This window comes from Castor canadensis, chromosome 8 (assembly GCF_047511655.1).
Source record: "Castor canadensis chromosome 8, mCasCan1.hap1v2, whole genome shotgun sequence".
Lineage (NCBI taxonomy): Eukaryota > Metazoa > Chordata > Mammalia > Rodentia > Castoridae > Castor > Castor canadensis.
The window spans coordinates 31910829-31933605 of record NC_133393.1 but is presented as its reverse complement, the minus strand read 5'-3'; positions in this window follow the sequence as shown (position 1 = coordinate 31933605).

The window sequence follows — 22777 nt, the reverse complement described above, 5'->3', positions numbered from 1 at the left end:
TTCATCATTTCTATAAATAGGTCATGTCATTTCTTCTAAATGGTAGATGTTAACTCATTTAACAGTAAGTGGTTTATATGTCCTAAACATGGGAAATTTCATCAATAGCGATATACTCGATATATTCAATAGTAGTTAATTTCTTAAAGAGATGCATAAAGAAAGCAGTAAGGCACAGATGTGATCTTATTAGAGAGCAGATTTTACAGAGCCAAGTCAAGTTTCAGGGGCTGGGCCAGGCTGCTCCTTCACTGTAGGACTTCTTGTTACCCACAGTCCCAGATGACATCTGCACCACAAATTGCACTCTTGAAAAATAATAATGCAGAAGATAAACATGATTTCATTTCAACCTAAAATCTATTGGGGACTTTCAGGGGTTTAGATGTTGTAGCCTGCAGCAGACATGATAAGAAATACCTCAATAATGATGTACTCAAAGGACTGTTTCCTCTTTCACTGGGAGAAAGGATTGTATGAAACAGTATCTAAAATTATCTTAGAAAATTCTTCTAATATGTACAAACAGATGAGTATAGACAGATGATTTCTTTTGTATACACAAATACTGCAATTAGAGATTTTGGCAGAATAGTTACCTTTTCTATAAATTTTGATAGAAAGAAAAAATATTTGGTGAGAAATAGATCTTCCCTCCATCCTTAGGTCCTTCACTGACCTCTGAAAGGACCCCTGTAAAGTGATTAATCTCCCCTTAACTGAGTTTTTCTAATACTTATGAGTGACATTCAAAATATTGAAAAGATTAAATTTATTCAAATGAAGTTGACTGATTCAGTACTTAATGCAGAGTAGACATTTGGTAAATATATGGGTTTTTAAAAATCTTTTTTTTCTACTTATTAATATTAACTATAGTTGAATGTTGGATGCTAATGAATACAAATGCCCTTATATTTCAGAAGAATAAAAGAGCATAATTTCTGCAATACCTATTATATTTTGTATTCAACTAAATTAAAATTTTCAAATTACAATTTTTCTTTGCTGCATAAACATGAAAAGATCTGAGATGTTTGATCATTTCTACTTAGCCCAGAGATCACTTGAAACTTCAAGATTTATTTGTAATCACTAAGGTTATTTCTATTTGAGAGTAAACAGGAAGAATCAATGCAAAGAAAGGAATGAAGGTGAGTAAAGGAGGAAGGAGAAGAGAAAGGGACAAGAATTCATACAAGGGAAACAGCAGAGAAAAGCAAAACACCTTTTGCTTTTTATAGGGAAATTGGTAAGCCAGGTGTGATGGCAGACACTTGCAATACTAGCACTCAGGAGGCTGAGGCAGGAGATTTGAAAGTTCCAGGTCAGTGTGGCCTACATATTGACACCCTGTCTCAAAAAGAAAAACAAAAAAGAAAAAGTGATGATCTGATCTTTCAGACAAAAATTGCAAGGCTATTCAACATTATTTCAGATAAATAATATATGTGTGTTTATGTACACATGCACATTGGTTGTCAGGCTCTAAAATTTAAATAATATTAACCTCATTCATTCAATAACTGTTATGCAATGCATTAGTATGACCACTTGTGTTATGCAAACAGAGAGACATATATGTATATACATTTAAGCACCCATAAGGAAAGACCAAATAATATCTAGAATAAATAAGCAGAGAACATATAAAATAATAAATATATCGCTATGTTTTTCCAGCATATAAAAATGACAAATCATAATCCTCAGGCAGGAAACCAGTTAACTGACTGGGCCCAAACATGATGTCAAATAACTGTGTATTTAAGCAAGTCATTCAAATTAATTGACACTTATTTTTATCATTATAAAGTGCAAGCATATTAATGTCATTCCTATCTATATTACAGTATATTTGCAAAATAAAATGAACATCTAAGTTGTTTTGATATCATTAAGTATCACAAATACCTGTCAATAACTATATATTCATGCATATGATTATATGCATATATTATTTACAGTGGAATAAATATGAATTAAATAAAGAATGCCATTCATGTTCCTACATGCAATGATTTAATACTGTAGGAATGTCATTTTAAATATTAAAATATAATTTTATTATATTTTCACAAGAAATTTTAACATCGTAAGTTCCATAGCTCACATGGAAAAATAAACAGGTAAATGAAAACAACTCTTTTTAAAAAGAAGGAGGAAACCAGAGTTTGGAGGTTTTATTATAAGGGGTAAGCAAGCCAGGTTAATGGTAGGTAGCTAAATCTGACCCTCACTACACAGTTTTCTAACTGTAACTCAGCACCCATTGGTCAACTTTTCTCCAAATCCTCCCCTAAGAGTAGGATGATCTTAAACCAGAAACTGTGAATACCATCCCTCACAAAGCCCATTGACAAAGGTGTAGACATAAACACCACTCACCAAGCAGCACTGGCAAAAGGGAAAAACAAGAAAATTGGAGTCAAAGCATTACCCTTGATAAAAAAAATCCACCTCCACAAAACACTCTATAGACCAAGTAGAGGAAAAAGGATCCCATGCTTTCAGTATGACCAGGAAATAAGATATACTGCAAACAAAATACTTGTGAGTAGAAAAATAATCAGGCTGGCTTTGCAGAGAGCCAGAAGGTACATGGAAAATATATGGAGAGAGATGAAGAGAACAAAGGGCGAAAGATGAACTTAAAGTCACCCTTGGGGGAGGAAGTTTACCCTAAGTGAGAGAATACTGAAAAAGAGTCCTTCCTTCCTAGTAGATCAGAGCTAAGACTTCAAAGAGAGGACTTAAAAGTGCAGGATTCCAGGTGCTGGCAGGCTTAAAAGGGATGGAAAAGGAGAAAGACCTTTAGGAATCTGAGAGGCGAAGGCAAAAAGAAACAAGAACATACATGAAGCTAGAAGTCAAAAAGGAAAAAAAAAAAAAAATGAAGTAGTACACCACAATCCTCAGTTCTCTCAAGAAGAGAAATCCACTAAAAACAGAAGTTTTGTAAACTGAGAGAAGAGGACAATATTTTCTTTTTATTTTAAATGATATGTATATGATATGTATATGTACACACACATACATACACATATATATATGAAAATGTTTACATATGAATGTTTCAATGCACGTATACATTGTGTGATGTTTAAGTCAGGTTAAACATCCTTGTCTCCTCAAACATTTATCATTTCTATATGATGAAAACATTCAAAATCCTCTTCTCTAGTGTTGTGAAATATACAGAACATCTATAGTTCCCTTACTGTGCAATAGCACACTAGAACTTCTTAGTTCTATCTAAGTTTAACTCAGTACCCATTGGTCAACCTTTCCCCAAATCCTGACTGAGAGTAGGATGATCTTAAACCAGAAACTGTGAGTACCATCCCTAACTAACAAGCCCATTCACAAAGGTGTAGACATAAATAAACACCATTCGCCAGGCAGCACTGGCAGAAGGGAAAAACAAGAAAACTGGAGTCAAAGCATTATGCCTGATAAAAATCCACCCCCACCTACACACCAAAGAATCAATCACAATGAAATGAAAATTGGATCACAACACTCCATTCTATTATATATATTCCTGAACAAACATTCTAGGATAAAGGAAAAATATGCTGAATAAAAAATAAGAAGAAAACTAGGGAAAAAAACTAAACAGAAAATAAAACGAGACCTAAATAAACTCAAGAAAGAAATGATGTTTTCACAACTAAATGGATATATGAAGTAACACACATGTTAAGCAACTTGGTTTAGCCATGCCACAGGGCATACATATATGAAAAACTCATGTTGTACACCATGAATATGTACATTCTTTCTTTTTTTTTAAAATTTCTTTTATTCATATGTGCATACAATGTTTGGGTCATTTCTCCCTCCTTCCCCCACCCCGTCCTTTCCCCCCACCCCTTCCTCTCCCTCTCCCGCCCCCTTCCTCTCTCCCCCACCCCCTCGCTACCAGGCAGAAACTATTTTGCCTTTATCTCTAATTTTGTTGAAGAGAGAGTATAGGCAATAATAGGAAAGACCAAGGGTTTTTGCTAGTTGAGATAAGGATAGCTATACAGAGAGTTTACTCGCATTGCTTTCCCGTATATATGTGTTACATTCTAAATTAATTCTTCTCCAACTAACCTTTTCTTTAGTTCCTGGTCCCCTTCTCCTATTGGCCTCTGTCACTTTAAAGTATCTGCATTAGATCCTTTGCATTGAGGACATCAAATCCTATCTTGTTTTTTTTTGGGGGGGGAGGGTGTTTGCCTATCCTCATACCTCCCTTGTGTGCTCTCGCCTCATCTTGTGATCAAATTCCAATCCCCTGTGTTTGCCCTTGATCTGATGACCACATATGAGGGAGAACATACAATATTTGGTCTTCTGAGCCTGGCTAACTTCGCTCAGGATGATGTTCTCCAGTTCATCCATTTACCTGCAAATGATAAGATTTATTTCTTCTTCATGGCTGAGTAAAACTCCATTGTGTATAAATACCACATTTTCTTGATCCATTCGTCAGTGGTGGGGCATCTTGGCTGTTTCCATAACTTGGCTATTGTGAATAGTGCTGCAATAAACATGGGTGTGCAGGTGCCTCTGGAGTAACCTGTGTCATATTCTTTTGGGTATATCCCCAAGAGTGGTATTGCTTATAGAGGTCATTTACAGCCTTTGTTAAATTTACAACTAAGTATTTGATTATTTTTTGAGGCTATTGTAAATGGAATTGTTTTCATATATTCTTTCTCAGTTTGTTCATTATTAGCATATAGAAATGCTAATGATTTTTCTATGTTGATTTTATATCCTACTACTTTGCTATAGCTGTTGATGGTGTGTAGAAGCTTTTGAGTAGAGTTTTTTGGGTCTTTAAGGTATAGGATCATATCATCTGCAAATAGGGATATTTTGATAGTTTCTTTACCTACTTGTATTCCTTTTAATCTTTCTTCTTGCCTAGTTGCTTTGGCTAGGAATTCCAGTACTATGTTGAATAGGAGTGGAGATAGTGGGCATCCTTGTCTCATTCCTGATTTTAGAGGGAATGGTTTCAGTTTTTCACCATTAACTATAATGCTGGCTGTAGGTTTGTCATATATAGCTTTTATAATGATGAGATACTTTCCTTCCATTCCTAGTTTCTTAGAGTTTTTATCATGAAATGGTGTTAGATATTATCAAAGGCTTTTTCTGAATCTATTTTATCTTTGCTTCTTTAATGTGGTTTATTACGTTTATTGATTTTCATATGTTAAACCACCCCTGCATCCCTGGGATGAAGCCTGCTTGGTTGTGGTGAATGATCTTTTTGATGTGTTGTTGAATTTGGTTTGCCATTATTTTATTGAGTGCTTTTGCATCAATGTTCATTAAGGAAATTGGCCTAAAGTTCTCCTTTTTGGGGGTGTCTTTGCCTGGTTTTGGGATAAGTATAATACTGGCTTCATGAAATGTGTTAGGGAGTTTCCCTTCCCTTTCTATTTCATGGAACAGTTTAAGGAGGGTTGGTATCAGTTCTTCTTTGAAGGTCTGATAGAATTCAGCAGAGAATCCATCAGGTCCTGGACTTTTCTTTATAGGGAGACTCTTGATTGCTGCTTCAATTTCATTTTGTGTTATAGATCTATTCAGGTGATTAATGTCCTCTTGGTTCAGTTTTGGATGATCATAAGTATCTAGAAATCTGTCCATTTCTTCAAGATTTTCAAATTTATTTGAATATAGGTTCTCAAAGTAGTCCCTCGTGATTTCCTGAACTTCCATGGTGTTTGTTGTTATCTCCCTTTTTGCATTCCTGATTTTAATGATTTGGTTTTTTTCTCTCTTCATTTTAGTCAGATTTGCCAGAGGTCCATCAATCTTGTTTATTTTTTCAAAGAACCAACCTTTTGTTTCATTAATTCTTTGTATGTTTTTTTTTGGTTTCTATTTCATTGATTTCAGCTCTTATTTTTATTATTTCTCTCTTCTATTTGTTTTGGAATTTGCTTGTTCTTGTTTTTCCAGGAGTTTGAGATGTATCTTTAGGTCATTGATTTGAGATCTTTCAGTCTTTTTAATATACGCACTCATGGTTATAAACTTTCCTCTTAGGACTGCCTTTGCTGTGTCCCATAGGTTCCAGTAGGTTGTGTTTTCATTTTCATTGACTTCCAGGAACCTTTTAATTTCCTCTTTTATTTCATCAATGACCCATTTTTCATTAAGCAATGAGTTGTTCAGTTTCCAGCTGTTTGCATGTTTTTGTCTTTATTTTTGTTGTTGAGTTCTAGTTTTAATGCATTGTGATCAGATAGAATGCATGGTATAATTTCTATTTTCTTATATTTGCTGAGGCTTGCTTTGTGCCCTAGGGTATGATCTATTTTGGAGAAGGTCCCATAGGCTGCTGTGAAAAAAGTATATGTGTAGAAGTTGGATGAAATGTTCTGTAGACATCAACTAGGTCCATTTGATCTTTGGTATGTTTTAGATCTAGGATTTCTTTATTGATTTTTTGTTTGGATGACCTATCTATTGATGATAATGGGGTGTTAAACTCTCCCATGACCACTGTGTTGGAGTTAATATATGCTTTTAGGTCCTTCAGGGTATGTTTGATGGAATTGGGTGCATTGACATTGGATGCATATAGGTTGATAATTGTTATTTCCTTTCGGTCTATTTCCCCTTTTATTAGTATGGAATGTCCTTCTTTATCTCAATTGATCAGTGTAGGTTTGAAGTCTACTTTCTCCAAGATAAGTATTGCTACTCCTGCCTGTTTTCAGGGGCCATTGGTTTGGTAAATCTTCTTCCAGCCTTTCATCCTAAGCCTATGCTTATTTCTATCGATGAGATAGGTCTTTTTAAGCAACAAATTGTTGGATCTTCCTTTTTAATCCAGTTTATCAAAGGATGCCTTTTGATGGGGGAGTTAAGTCTGTGAACATTAAGTGTTAGTACTGATAGGTTTGTGATGTTTCCTGTCATTTAGTTGTCTTAGTTGTTTGAGGGTTTGATTGTGAGTACCTAGATCAATGTTACTCTCTACTTTCTTGCTTTTTCTTTTCCTATAGTTTGGAACTACCTGGCCTTTCATGGTTATGTTGGGTTTCACTTTCTGTGTGCAGAATCCCTTGAAGAATCTTTTGTAGTGGTGGCTTTGTGGTCATATATTGTTTTAGTTTCTGCTTATCATGGAAGACTTTTATTGCTCCATCTATTTTGAATGATAGTTTTGCTGGGTAGAGTATCATAGGATTGAAGTTATTTTCATTCAGTGCCCAGAAGACCTTACTCCAAGCTCTTCTTGCTTTTAATGTTTCTGTTGAGAAGTCTGCTGTGATTTTGATGGGTTTACCTTTGTATGTTGTTTGTTTTTTCTCTCTTGAAGGCTTCAATATTCTTTCTCTAGTCTCTGTACTTGTTGTCTTACGATAATATGTCATGGGGTAGTTTTATTTTGGTCAGGTCTGTTTGGTGTTCTGGAGGCTTCCTGTACCTGTATGTGCATAGTTTTCTCTAGATTTGGGAAATTTTCTGTTATTATTTTGTTGAATATATTATGCATTCCTTTTGCTTGCACCTCTTCTCCTTCTTCAATGCCCATGATTCTCATGTTTGGTCTTTTGATGGAGTCGGTGAGTTCTTGCATTTTCTTTTCATAGGTCTTGAGTTGTTTAACTAATAGTTCTTCAGTTTTTCCTTTAATTACCATTTCATCTTTGAGTTCTCAGATTCTGTCTTCTGCTTGTTCTAGTCTGCTGGATTGGCCTTCCATTTTGTTTTGCATTTCTGTTTTGTTCTTTTTTTCTGAGGTTTTCCATATCCTGAGTCACTTCCTCTTTAATATTTTCTATTTTCATCCTCAGTTCATTTATCTCTTTATCATGTTCTTTGTTTCACTTTGGTGTTTATACAGTGCTTCTATAATTTCTTTTATTTGTTCTTGTGCTTTCTCAAATTCTCTATTTTTGTTGTCTTGGAATTTTTTGAGTGTCTCCTGCACATTTTGGTTGACCCTATCCAGTATCATCTGTATAAAATTCTCATTGATTACCTGTAGTATTTCTTCTTTTAGATTGTTCTTGTGGGCTTCATTGGGTTCTTTGGCATAGTTTATCTTCATTTTGTTGGAGTCTGGATCTGGGCATCTGTTTTCTTCATTTCCCTCTGGTGCCTGTACTAATTTATTGTTGGGGAAAAATTGGTTTCCCTCTTTTTTCTGTCTTCCCATCATTGCCCTTGCTACTGTTACTGTCCCTGCACTGTGTGTAATTCAGTATTGTCTAGCTTATAATAACAATGATGATGATATCTGGTAGTCTCCCAAGCAGGGTAGGAACTGGTGTCTGGCGGTGTGGGAGCCCTCTTGGTTTCTCTGTTTAACATGGCGTGGGGATGCTGAGCACAGGCTGGGGGTGTGGAGGTGTAAGAGTTTTGCCTCTTCTTGGTGTTTTTCCTGCCATGTGTATCTTCCAGTGTCTCTACAAGAGTTTACTTTAGGAAGCACACTTTCTGTTTCGGCCCTCTAGTTGCCATCTTGAATCTCCTGTACATTCTTTCTTGTGAGCTAAACAAAAATTAATGGTAGTAGAGAAGTGCCACTTCAATCAAAAGTAAATGTGTGACCACACAACAAATGATGTTAGACTAATGGATACACATTCAAAACTAAATATATTTGTAACTCTTCTCTATCACATATAAATATCCAGATGGATTATTACTTTAAACATAAAAAAAGTAAAAGGAAAGTTGTAAAATACCACTGTAAGTAGATAGATATTTATATAATTTTAGCATGGATTATATCTTCCTAACTCTAAATCTAAAGAAAAGATTGATAGATCTATCTATATAAAAATAAAAATATTTTCCTGTAAGGTCTGAGAAGAATTAAAGGATGAATTATAAGCTAAAATATGCATGCAAAACACAAAACAACATTTTTCATGTACACTACATTATATCAATTATATATGTGTAAATACATGCATTCATTAAATAAAAAGCAGGCAAAATAAGAACAATCTGAGAGAGAAAGAGAATATAAAAAATACAGAAATAGTCAACCTCATGAGTCACCTAGTAGATCCAAATTAACATTAAGACATAGAATTTTTACTTATAAAATCAACAAATTTTATATATATATATGTGGACATTGCAGGAGATACATGGCTTAATTTGGTGCAGTGTGATGTTTACCTGCTTACGAATAACTTGGTAAAAACTTCTATAATTAGCTTTGCAATATTTATCACAAACATTAAAAATATTTTTGTTGTTTAGAAATGGAAATAGAGTTTGAGTATCCTTTATCCAAAATGCTTGCAGTCAGAAGTGTTTAGAATTTCAGATTTTTTAAAAATTTTGGAATATCTGTGTTTACATAATGAGGTATCTTGGGGATGGAACCCAAGCTTACACAAGAAATTCACTGGTGTTTCATTTACATCTTACACAAACAGCCTGAAGGTAATTTTATAAAATACTTTTAATAAATTCTGTACATGAAACTGTTTCACAGCATGGAATTTTCCTCTTGATGACATAATGTCGTCATGTCAGAACTCAAAAAGTTTCAGATTTTAGAGTATTTTGGATTTCAGATTAGGAATGCTCAGCCTGTGATGACTAATACACCTTTATATATATTCCAACAATGGAATAGCTTCATATAAACATTGTTCTTTTATTCAAACATTAACATTTTAATGTTAAAATGATGGTATGTTGTTGTATTACAGATAAAGTCACAAACTCAGAAACACACTCTATAATATGCCTGACACCATATATCTAGTAAATTAGAAAAGTAGAACTTGAGGATAAAGTTTCTGACATAAAGTTTAGTGGCTGCCCCATTCTCATTAAGGATAGCTATACTATATAAAATGAAGAGATATATATCTATATGCGCAAAGTGTATGTTTAGACTGTTTTCTATTGGTTTGCTTCAGTTAGATTTTTTTTGCCTATATTCACAATTAAATATTCTTATACTTTGCAAGAGTTTGCCAGAGCTGCCAAAACAGAGGACCACAGTATGTGTGGATCAATCAACAAGAATTTATTTTCTTATGGTTCTAACAACCAGGGGTTCAAAGCAAAGGGGTCAGCAGTGGCGATTTCTTCTAAGACCTCTGTCCTCAGCTTGATGATGCTTAATAAGCCTTCATATTTTTTTCACTGTGTGTCTGTGTCCTACTCTCCTCTTATATAAGGACACTGGTCTTTTGGACCTCAACCAGACTAATTATTGCATTTAAACTTAACTACCTCTTTAAAGGCCCTATCTCCAAAGACAGTTACACTCTGAGGTACTGGAGTCAAGTCTTCAAAATATAAATGAAGTAGAGGGATTCAAACCCAGCCTGTAAATGTATTTCCTTACTAAAGCAGTACCTCATTATTTAATACCTACAGTAAATCATGACATACAAGCCTGTAGATATGGAGGACTTGGCCCTTGAACTTGAGGACTCCTGGTATATTGGGGAAGAAGGAAGACAGCCAAAAAGTGATTTTTATTTGGATCTTAAATGTCCCCCAAATTCCATGAGTTGAAGGCTTGGTGACCAGCCTGTGGTACTATTGGGGAAGTTTTGGAATGTTTAAATGGTGGGCCCTAGTAGAAGGAAGTTAGATCGCTGGTAGCATGCCTTTGAGAAGGATATTGGGAGTCTGGCCCATTTGCCTCTCTCTTTGCTTCCTGGCTACTATGAGGTAACCAGTTTGTTCCACCATATGCTCTCCACCATGATACTCTTCCTCACCACAGACCCAAGGTGACAGGACCAAGAGACCATGGACTGAAACCTCTGAAACTGTGAGCCAAAATAAATATTTTTTTCCTTTGAAGTTGATTTCTCAGGTATTTTGTCACAATGATCAAAAGCTGGCTAACACAGTGATCATACCAACATGTCTCATGGGGTGATCAGAGTGCACCTAGGATGTTGTTGGCACCATCAGTACTATCTAGATCAGTCTAGGAGCAAGTCATGAAAGGATGTTTGCAGAAAGGTGATTGAGCTTCATCTATAAACATGAAGAGGAATTAGCTGATCTAAAGTGTGTGCAATAAGTTTCAGGGCAAGATGGAAGATTGCGGACATACCTAAACCCCAGCTGCAACTAACTACTCTAAAAAAGGAAGACACTGGGGACCAGAAAGGACACCCATGAGGTCCCATAACCAGAATAGCAAACCTCTCTTTGAATCCACAAATAGAGAAGCAACTAACTATGTGGGAAAATGGCTCTCTCTACAACAAAATTAGAGATAAGGGCAAAATAGTTTCTGCTGGGTATTGAGGGGGGGAAGCGGGAGGGGGTGGAGTGGGTGGTAAGGGAGGGGGTGGGGGCAGGGGGGAGAAATGAACCAAGCCTTGTATGCACATATGAATAATAAAAGAAAAATGAAAAAAAAAAAAAGAAAAGAAAATGGCTCACAGGTCAGCACTCCCAATTCCCTAGCCCTGAAGGCTCACACAGTTCCACTCCTCCACACTCTGCACACACCCCCTTCCTAGCACACAAAGAGACTTGGAGCTGCACACACAATCCTGTTTTCATGACACATCACCCCATACTCTGAAATGCTATGGAAATTCACACCTCTGCACAAGCAGGCCCCAGGGCCCCTGTGTTCCATGGGTGCAAGAAGCACAAGTCTGCCAGCTTTGTTGTCCCATACCTGCAGTGGCTGCACTGCTCAGTTCCTGGAAGCCCACACCCTTGCATAAACAGTTACCAGGCCCTTGTGGACACCAGAAGCCTCAACCTGCTGACTCTGTTGCCCCACAAGCACTGGCGACTTGCTATCTGGTACCAGGAACCCACTGCCACACATGCAAGTGGACCCCAGACTCCACACTTTACCAAACTTGTGCACACCAGGAGGCCTGCTTCCTCACAGTGCACAGAGGCCTATGGCTCCCCACTGCTCCTGACCACAGGAGAGTCCCAGCTCCCAGTCAAAGAGTTGGACCCAGTTGTTCCTCCACTGAGCAGTAATCTGTTACTCTTTGGGTGCCAGGAGATCTGCCTCCCTATAGTATACAGAGTCCTAGAGCTCCCCACCACACCCAAACATGGGAGAGTCCCCACTCCCCTGTCAAAGAGCAGGAAAACCACCTCCCCCATTGAAGGAAGGAAAGCAGTAATCTGCTACTCTGTGGGTGGCACAGGAGGCCTGTCTCTCCAAGGTGCACAGAAGCCAATATTTCCCATCATGTCTGCCTGAGGGAGAGTCCCCACTCTTCCAACTAATAGCAGGAGCCCTAGATCCTCCACTGAATGGTAACCTGCTACTCTATGGGTTCCAGGAGGCCTGCCTCCTTGTGTTGCACAGAAGCCCAGCACTACCTGTGGGAGAGTCCCTGCTCCCTTGTCAAAGAGAAGGAACCCCAGCTTCACCACTGAGGGGAGGAAAACATAAATCTGCAGCATGAGAACCTTGCCCCAATGTGTGGTGTAAGGTTTCGAGGGTGCCTGTCTCTGAGAAAAGCTGCTTGAATCCCAGGAGAAAAAGCTCAAAACCCCAACAACAGGGAAACAGGGATTGAAACCCCAAACCAAAAACAACTACTTATGCATAAATCTCAATGCAGAAACATGAAACGGCAAGATAACAGCTCTCTCTCAAAAGCCAACTCCACCACTAAGGATTTAAAACAACTGCATAGAAGAAGAAATATCAAATATTGAATTCCAAGAAATAATTATAAGAATGACAAATGAGCTCAAAGAAAAGACATAAAAGCTAGTGTCCATCCATCACAGAGGATATAAATAAACAATTAAATGAACTCAAAGGGAATGCAAACAAACAGATGAATGAAATTAAGAAGACTATGCAGGATATGAAAGAGGAAATCAATAAAAACATTGAATTTCTGAAAAGTAATCAATCTGAAATAAACAACTCAATATCCCAAATAAAAATCTCAGTGGAAAGCTTAGCAAACAGGGTGGAGCAAGTTGAAAATAGAGTATCAAGAACAGAACACAAAGTAGAGGAATTAGATCAAACAGTAAAAGATTATGAAAAAATGCTAAGAAAATATGAATGGAATGTGCAAGATATCTGGAACACCATGAAAATACCAAACCTATGAATCATGCATTTAGAAGGAGAAGACATACAAACTAAAGACATAGACAACCTATTCAATAGAATAATAGCTGAAAACTCCCCTAATCTCAAGAAAGAGAGAGTCTTCCAGATGCAGGAAAATTAGAGAACCAAACCATGAGGATAAAAAAGAAACATCCCCAGGCATATCATAATCAAAACACTTAACATATGGACAAAGAAAGAATACTGAATGCTGCAAAAGAAAAAAGACAAGACACTTATCAAGGCAAATTCACTAGAATAACAGCAGATTTCTCAGCACAAACTCTAAATGCAAGAAGATCATTGAAAGACATATTTCAGGCCCGGAAAGAAAACAATTGTCAATATAGACCAATCCGTACAACAAAACTATCCCTCCTGATTGAAAAAGATAGTAAAAACTCCACAACAGGAGAAAACTAAAAGAATTTACCACTACCAAGCCAGCACTGCAGAAAATGCTGAAAGGACTCTAATACACAGAAGAAGAAACTAGAGTGAGACAGAAAGATGCAAGAAAGAATAGACGGTTTTGACTAGGCAGACCAGTAAACAAGGAATAGGTAAAAGGTAAACATCAGGGGAATAAAAATGACTGGAAACAACATGAACTTCTCAATATTAATACTGAATGTAAATGTCTTCAATGCCCCAATCAAAAGGCATAGAACAGCAAACTAAGTTAAAAAACAAGACCCAACAATATGTTGCTTAAAGAGACTTATCTTACTTAAAAAAACATTAAATAAATAAACACTGGCTTAGAGTCAAAGGGTAAAAAATGATTTCTCAAGCAAATGGACTCTACAAACAGGCAGGAATTGCTATACTCATATCTGAAAATGTAGACTTCAGACTAAATCAGAAGAGACAATGACGGCCACTTCATATTAATTAAAGGAACAATTCATCAAGAGGAAATATCAATTGTTAACATATATGCACTAAATATAAAGGCACCCATCTAAGTTAAAAAAAAAAAACTCTAATGTACTAAGAGCACAGATAGACCTTAATACAGTGATAGTGGGAGACCTGAATACACCACGGTCACCAACAATTCGTTCAGGCAAAAGATCAACAAAGAAACTTCAGAGCTTCTGTATACATTAGATCAACAGGACATAATAGACACCTACAGAGTATTTTTCCCAATAACCAGGCAATACACATTGTGTTCTGCAGCTCATGGAACTTTCTCCAAAATAGATCATATTTTAGGACACAAAGAATGTCTCAATAAATTCAAGAAAACTGAAATGACCGTCTTGTATTATATCAGATCACAACAGAATAAAACTGGACCTCAACAACAAAAGAAACCACAGACAATATTAGAACACATGCAGACTCAACAACACACTGCTGAATGACAAGTGGGTGACTGATAAAATAAGAGATGAAATTAAAAAGTTCCTAGATTATAATGAAAATGAAAATACAACCTACCAGAATCTGTGGAACACAGAAAATGCTGTGCTAAGGGGAAACTTTATAGATATAAGTGTCTACATTAAAAAAAAAAACAAACAGACTTCTCAAATAAACAACCTAATGATGGACCTCAAGCTTCTATAAAACAAGAACAAATCAACCCCAAAACCAGCAGACGGAGAGAAATAATAATGATCAAGGCCAAGACCAATGAGATTAAGACCAAAAAAAAAGTATAAAAAACATCAATGAAACATGTTGATTTGTTGAAAAGATTAACAAGGTTGACAAACCCTTAGCAAACATGACAAAATGGAGGAGGGAAAAGACCCAAATAAATAAAATCATAGATGAAAAAGGGGATATAAGCACAAATACTAATGAAGTCCACTGGATTATTAGAGAGCACTTTGAAAACTTATATTCAAGTAAACTGGAAAATCTAGATGAAATGAATAAATTTCTATATGCATATAAACTAACCAAACTAGAACCCAGAAGATATTCACCACCTAAATAGACCTATTACAAGCAAAGAAATTGAAGCAATAATAAAGAGCCTCCCTTCAAAGGAGAGACCAGGATCTGATTAATTCACTGCTGAATTTTGCCACTTTTAAACAAGAACTAATACCAATACTCCTCAAACTTTTCCAGGAAATAGAAGGAAAATGAACACTACCAAACTCATTCTATGAAGCCAGCATTACACTCATTCCAAAACCCAATAAAACTGCAACCAAAAAAGAGAATTATAGACCAATATTTTTAATGAATATAGATGCAAAGATTCTCAACAGAATACTAGCAAACAGAATTCAATAACACATGAAGAAGACCATACACCATGACCAAGTCTGTTTCATTCCAGGGATGTAAGGATGATTCAACATATGCAAATTTATAAATGTAATACAGCATATAACCAGAAGCAAGGACAAAAAACACATGATCCTTTCCATAGATGCAGAAAAAGCCTTCGAAAAAAATCCAACACCCTTTCATGATAAAAGCTCTGCAGAAGCTAGGAATAGAAGGACTGTTCCTCAACATAATAAAGCTTATATATGACAGACCTACAGCCAACATTATACTAAATGGAGAACAACTGAACCCATTCCAGCTAAAGTCAGGAATGAGAGAGAGATACCAGTTTTCCCCACTCCTATTCAATATAGTTTTGGAATACCTAGCCAGAACAATAAGACAGAGCAAGAATAAAAGGGATTCAAATAGGGAAGGAAGAAGTCAAACTACCCCTATTTGCAGATGACATGATCTTATACCTAAAAGACCATAAAACTCTACCAAAAAGAACTTAGAACCCTTTTGGCAAAAGTAGTAGGATACAAAATTGCCATACAGAAGTCAGTAGCCTTCCTGTATACCAACAATGAAAAGGCTTAGATCAAAATTAGGGAAACCATGCCCTTTACAATAGCCTCAAAAATAACAAAATACATTGTAATAAATTTAACAAAGGAAATCAAAGACCCTTTCAATGAAAACTATAAACCACTGAAGAGAGAAATCAAGTAGACTTCTGAAGATGGAAAGACCTCTCATGTTGATGGAATGGTAGCATCAACATTGTGAAAATGGTCATACTACCAAAATGTTCAACGCAATTCCTATCAAAATTCCAATGGCATTCTTCACAGAAATAGAAAAATCAATACTGCAAAACATATGAAAACACACAAAAAAAACTTGAATAGCCAAAGGAATTCTGAGCAAAAAGTTCAATGCTGGAGGTATCACAATACCCAACTTCAAACTGTACTACAGAGCCATAACAACAAAAACAGCATAGAATTGACACAGAAACAGACAAGAAGACCAATGGATTAGAATAAAAGACCCAAACATAAATGTACACATCTACAGCCAACTAATTTTCAACAAAGGAGCCCAAAAAACACAATGGAAGAAATACAGACTCTCAACAAATGTTGCTGGGAAAGCTGGATATCCACATGTAGAAGACTGAAACTAGATCCCTGTCTTTCATACCAAAATCAACTCAAGGTGGACCAAAGACCTTAATATAAGACCTGAAACTTTGAAATAACCCCAGGAAGTAGGAGGACATACACTGGAACATATAGGCATGTGGAATGGCTTCCTAACTAGAACTCTAAAGGTTCAGCATCTAAGAGAAAGAATGAGAAAATGGGACTGCATCAAACTAAAGATCTTCTACACAGCAAAAAGAAAGAGTCATTGGATTCAAGAGATGGGCCATAGAATGGGAGAAAATCTTTGTCAGCTATTCATCTAAAATATTTATATTTATATAAGTAAATATATATATATATAAATTAATGTATACTCAAAAAAGAGAAAAATTAACAACTTGTCCATGGGAAAATGGAGCATCTTATGTAGCCAGACTTAAAAAAATGCTGAATATGACTCTCACTAATCCTCCACACTGCCCCTCTTTGTAACGAATTAATTATGTTGTACAGCAAATACAATATTGCATGTTGATTCACTGCAAGTAAACAAATGAAATATGTTTACTGTTTTCAATGCAACTGTACTTTATGTTTTTCAAGTCAGACCAGAAATGAAAATGATTTTTTGTTAGTGTACATTAGCTGTACAAAGGGATTTCATTGTGATATTTCCATGGGCATATACAATATACTTTGATCAATTGTACCCCCAGTATTATTATATCTATATATCAATAACTATCTTTCTATCTATATGGTATGGAGAGAGATATAGATATACATATGCATAAATATAAGATGACTTTGATCATGTTCACCCCCTAGCAAAATTTAGCAATATTAACAGTCAAGCCTCATATTGGATATACATATTTTTACACTGAAAATCTGAATGCATTTTAATTAATCCTTCCTAAACACTTAGATAGTTTTCACTAATAGTCACAATATACATTTATTGTGATCCATATATCACAAATTTCAAGGTAGACAATGACAAAGAAGAAAAAATAACTTTTCTGCTTTGTAAATAATGTTGAAAAATAGATTTTTTTGAGAAACGCTATAAATTTTTTTCCACAATGTACTTTCAATTATTTACTATTAGGTATTCAGTTATAAGTATTTAAAATATCTCTTATTTCTTCTGACAACAATTAGTATATGTGTTTTTATTGTTCTTCTTTAAGTTCGTTTAATCTAATAAATCGAAATAGTTTGATAACCACCAATTCAATATAAACCTATAACAGCATGTGTCATACAATTAGAAAAGCCTAACATTTCTTTTCTTCCCACTTCTTTATTCTCAGACATTTTAAATGTCAACTTTCATCTCCCCACTACTATACTAAATCATCTGTTTATCAAGTCAAGCTAAGTTTATTAACCCTACAGAAATAAGAGAGAATATTACCTTAACTGAGTAATGTCACAGAAAGCAAAGGTTAAATCAGATTTTTATAGGATTTGTGGACCTAGACTCACATGGTTTAACACAGGTCTGTCAATGAAGGCTTCTAATTGGGATTGGGCTAAATTCATGATGCAATAATTTAGGACTGGTATACACAATAAGATATGAAGGTCTTTAAACAAGCATGCATATGTGAACAGTTATTTAGTAAGTGAACTATTTGCTCAGTTAAACAACCTAGTGTCTTGTACATGGGCTGTGTACCCAGAAGAGCAAAGTATTTGTTCATATTAATGGGGTTTGTAGAGTTTCATGAAGCACACAATAAATACATGTATTGGTTGCTTTTTTCCTTTTCTGAGCAAAAAATTTTTTGAACACAGATTCATACTGCAAAAGAATAGCTGAATCATCACAAAACACATTCTGGGATGACTGTTTTCATGGGAGAGATAGGTGTGCTGAAGTGGTAACAAACCCTGCCCAAGTGTTTAGAAGCTAGAGACACAAAGCAAGATTGTAGTTGCCACCTCTTGGACCAACTCTGTCACACCCACACCTCATACATGATAATTAGAGTTCAGAAAATCAAGGTATCTGAACATACCAAAACAATAGGGTACCCCATTTCCCAAAAATGTGATTCTCTGCCTGATTTTGAGTTGGCGAAATCTACTGACACTTCAGAACTTTCTATCTTAATTCTTCCACCCATATTTTCATCCTCTTTTCCTCAGTACCATACCATTGTAATACCCTGTATGTATCCATCACTGAATCTTAATATCACTGTATAATTGTCTGTATCTCTGCCTAGAGCCTGAAAGGCAGAATTCTGTCCTTTTCATCATTGATTTCCCAGAATCTAATATACAGTAACAATATGTTCAATAGATGTATGTTAAATTAATCAATGAATAAAGACCATGGATAAGTGAATTGGTAGAGGGGTGGATAGATGGACAGATGATAGGATGGGTTTATGTAGAACATACAGAAATATTTTTTTTCCTTCTAAGTGAAGATGTGGCAAAGAGATATGGTTTCCAGAACTTCATGACTGACATTTTCATTGCTTTCTCCCATTCCCCAAATATTTTTTAAATACTTTCTATCATCCAAGAACTATTCTTGGTGCTGGGTATTGAAAGGTAGACAAGGCCAGTAGTATGTCTGCTGTATTTGAGAAACTATTTTTTCAATGTGGACACTTGCCCTATATGTCCATTACCATAACTATCCACACCATTACAATTACCATAACCACCAACAAAACTATCTACATAATCTCAACCACTACCACCAACACCACAAACACCATCTCTAAATTCAACACCATCGTGATATCAACCTCCACAACATCCTCTGTCATCTACAATTAGCCATTATTAGTGTCAACAGCATCAATCAAAGAGCTCATGACAACATCCCAAAGTAGGTTGTGAGTTTCTATGTTTTCATTCATCTGTACTATGATGCTGATATTTTTGTTCTAGAAGCAAATTTCAGGTAGTAAGGGAATAGAGGATGCTCCAAAACTTCACACATCTTTATTTAAGGGAACTAGAACAGACCGAAAACTTCAAGAGTCTATTATCATAAATATGGACACAGTAGGGGAGGAATGTACTTGGGAATTCAAAATGAAATTCAAGGAAGTGAATGGGATTTTCCTTATTACAAAACTCAATTGTCAGACCCTAACATGAGATCATCAAAAATTCACAGTTAAATTACTTTCTAGCTCATAAACAAGCACACCTTGCATTCCATGGAACTAGAAGGGTAAAAGGAAAAAAAAAATAAGGTCTCAACTTTAATATTAAACTTAGGAAGAGCATGTCCTTTCATAAATTCAAGAAAATAGTTCCATTTACACAACTAAGGATACATTGGTGGGCCACTGTTAGTTAAAAATTGTGATCCAAATCAATCTTACTGGTTCCCAACACTTGTTTTCTTGGGTTGCATTCAACCTAACATGGTATTAGAATTACTTTACTCCCATCTTTTTAAATTTTTCTATTATATTTTTTACTGCTCTTGCTTCTACAATGAAAAGGTTACCAATGTCAGGATTTACCCTACTCCTAATTGCTGCCTGAAATATACCTTCTTTCCATGTGTCAGTGATTGGAAAAAATGTTATACATATCTCAGATAAGTTGATAGGTAAAGGGCAGTGTCTCTGAAGAAGAACAATTTATATTTCTACTGAAGGCTTTGAAAACTACAATTTATTTCTAGAACATGCCCATTTGGGGAATTTCTGAGTCTTCCTTTTTCCCTGTATGGATTCAGAATAGGAAAACTGACCAATATAGACAGATGATCAAGGGCAGATCTATAAGCTGTACAAATTTATACTCAATATGATGATTTTATGTTGGGACAAATTTAGTAAATAATTCTATATTAGTTTTCTACCTTTGCTATAACAAACTGTCACATATAGTGGCTTAAAATACACAAAGTTATTATTTTACATTATTGTAACTAGGAAGTATAAAGTAGGTCTTGTGCTGGCAGGCTGTCAAGGTGACATCAGGGCTGCATTACTTTCTATAAAATAATTAACTGTCTTGTTTTTTTCTGCCTGCTGGAGTCTCACAATATTGATGGCCAATGGCCCTCTTCATCTGTAATTCTAGCCAACAGTGGTCCCAGTTTCCCAGAACATCTCTCTGACCTCCTCTTTCTCTCTTTTCCACATTTAGGGATACTTATGGTTATATTGGTCCCATCTGGGTAATCAAAATTAATCTCCCTTTTTTAAAGTGAATTTATTATAAGCCTTGAGCCATCCTTCTGCCTACACTGGTCTATAACAAAATACGTTCACCCTATCCAACATCCCCAAAGTCTCAACCCATTACACAGTCAATATCATTACATTATTTTGTGAGAAATTAAGTAATAAACACCTTCTGTATTTTGACATTCAGTATTTGTTTGCAATTCCATTTAAAATAGCCTCAAAAAATAAAATACCTAGGAATAAACTTAACAAAGGATGTGAATGACTTCTACAAGGAAAACTATAAATTATTAAAGAAAGAAATCAAAGAAGACTACAGAAGATGGAAAGATCTCCCATGCTCAAAGATTTGTAGAATCAATATTGTGGAAATGGTTTTATTACCAAAAGCAATCTACATGTTCAGTGCAATCCTCATCAACATTCCAATGACATACTCACAGAGATTGAAAAATCAACCCTAAAATTCATTTGGAAACACAAAAGACTGTGAATAGCAAAGGCAATACTGAACAAAAAGAGCAATGCTGTAGGTATCACAATACCTGACTTCGAACTATACTATAGAACTATAGCAATAAAAACAACATGGTACTAGCACAAAAAACAGATATGAAGACCACTGGAACAGACTAGAAAACACACATATGAATCTACACAGCTACACCCACCTGATTTTTGACAAAGTTGCCAAAAATATGCCATGGGGAAAAGACAGCCTCTTTAACAAATGTTGCTGGGAAAACTATCTGCATGCAAAAAACTGAAACTAGATCTGTGCCTGTCACCCTGTACAAGGACCGACTCAAAGTGCATCAATGACCTTAATATAAGACCTGAAACTTTGAAGCTAGTGCAGGAAAGAGCAGGAGATAAGCTGGAATTAATAAGCATAGGCAATGACTTCCTAACTAGAACTCAAATGGCTCAGCAACTAAGAGAAAGAATAGACAAATGGGACTACATGAAATTAAAAAGCGTCTGCACAACAAAAGAAATCATCCCCAACTTGAACAGGTTGCCCACAGAATGGGAGAAAATCTTTACCAGTTATACACCTGACAAAAGATTAATAGCCAGAATATACAGGGAGCTCAAAAAAACTAACCTCCAAAAAAATCAATGAACCAATGAAGAAATGGGCAAATGACCTGAACAAAGAATTTCAAAGGAAGAAGTCCAAATGACAAAAAAACACATGAAGAACTGCTCAACATCTGAGTTCATAAAGGAAATGCAAATTAAAACCACACTAAGATTCCAGCTCACTCCTGTTAGAATGGCTACCATCAAGAACACAAACAACGGTAAATGTTGGCAAGAGTGTCAGGAAAAAGGAACCATCATACACTGTGGTGGGAATGTAAATTAGTAATATCACTATGGAAAATAGTGTGGACGCTCCTCAGAAAACTAAAAATAGAACTTCCATATGATCCAGCAATACCACTCCTAGGGATATACATGAAGGAACGTAAGTCAGATTCCAACAAAAGCCCCTGCACACCTGTTTGTTGTAGCATTATTCACACTAGCTAAACTATAGAAACAGCTAAAATGCCCCACAACTGAGGAATGGATTAAGAAGATGTGGTATTTACATATAATGGAAATTTATTCAACCATAATGAAGAATGAAATTTTTTCATTTGCAGGTAAATGGATGGAACTGGAGAACACTATCTTTGTGAAGTTAGCCAGGTTCAGAAAGGCAAAGGGTACATGTTTTCTCTCACATATAGAATATAGACCCAATACAAATATGAACAACATTATGAAAAACAGATCACATTAAGGGGAGGGCACTGACAAGAGAGGAAGGGTTAAAGAAGGAAGTTAAGAAGGTAAATATGGTTAATGTACTTCCTATATAAACCTGTTGAAAGGGAACTAAGGTAGAAAGGAGAAATATAGAGGAGATGAATCAATTTGGGTCTATATCTCTCTCTCTCTATATATATATATATACATATATACTTGGAAATGTCACAAAGAAACTCCCTATATAGCTATCCTAGGCAAGCAAAAATGTCTTTTATTTTTTTACAAAATCAGAGAGGGCAGAAGAGGTCCTGTCTAGGGGGTTGGTACTAGTGGGAGGGGATAAAATGTGGAGAAAGGGTGTAGGAGGG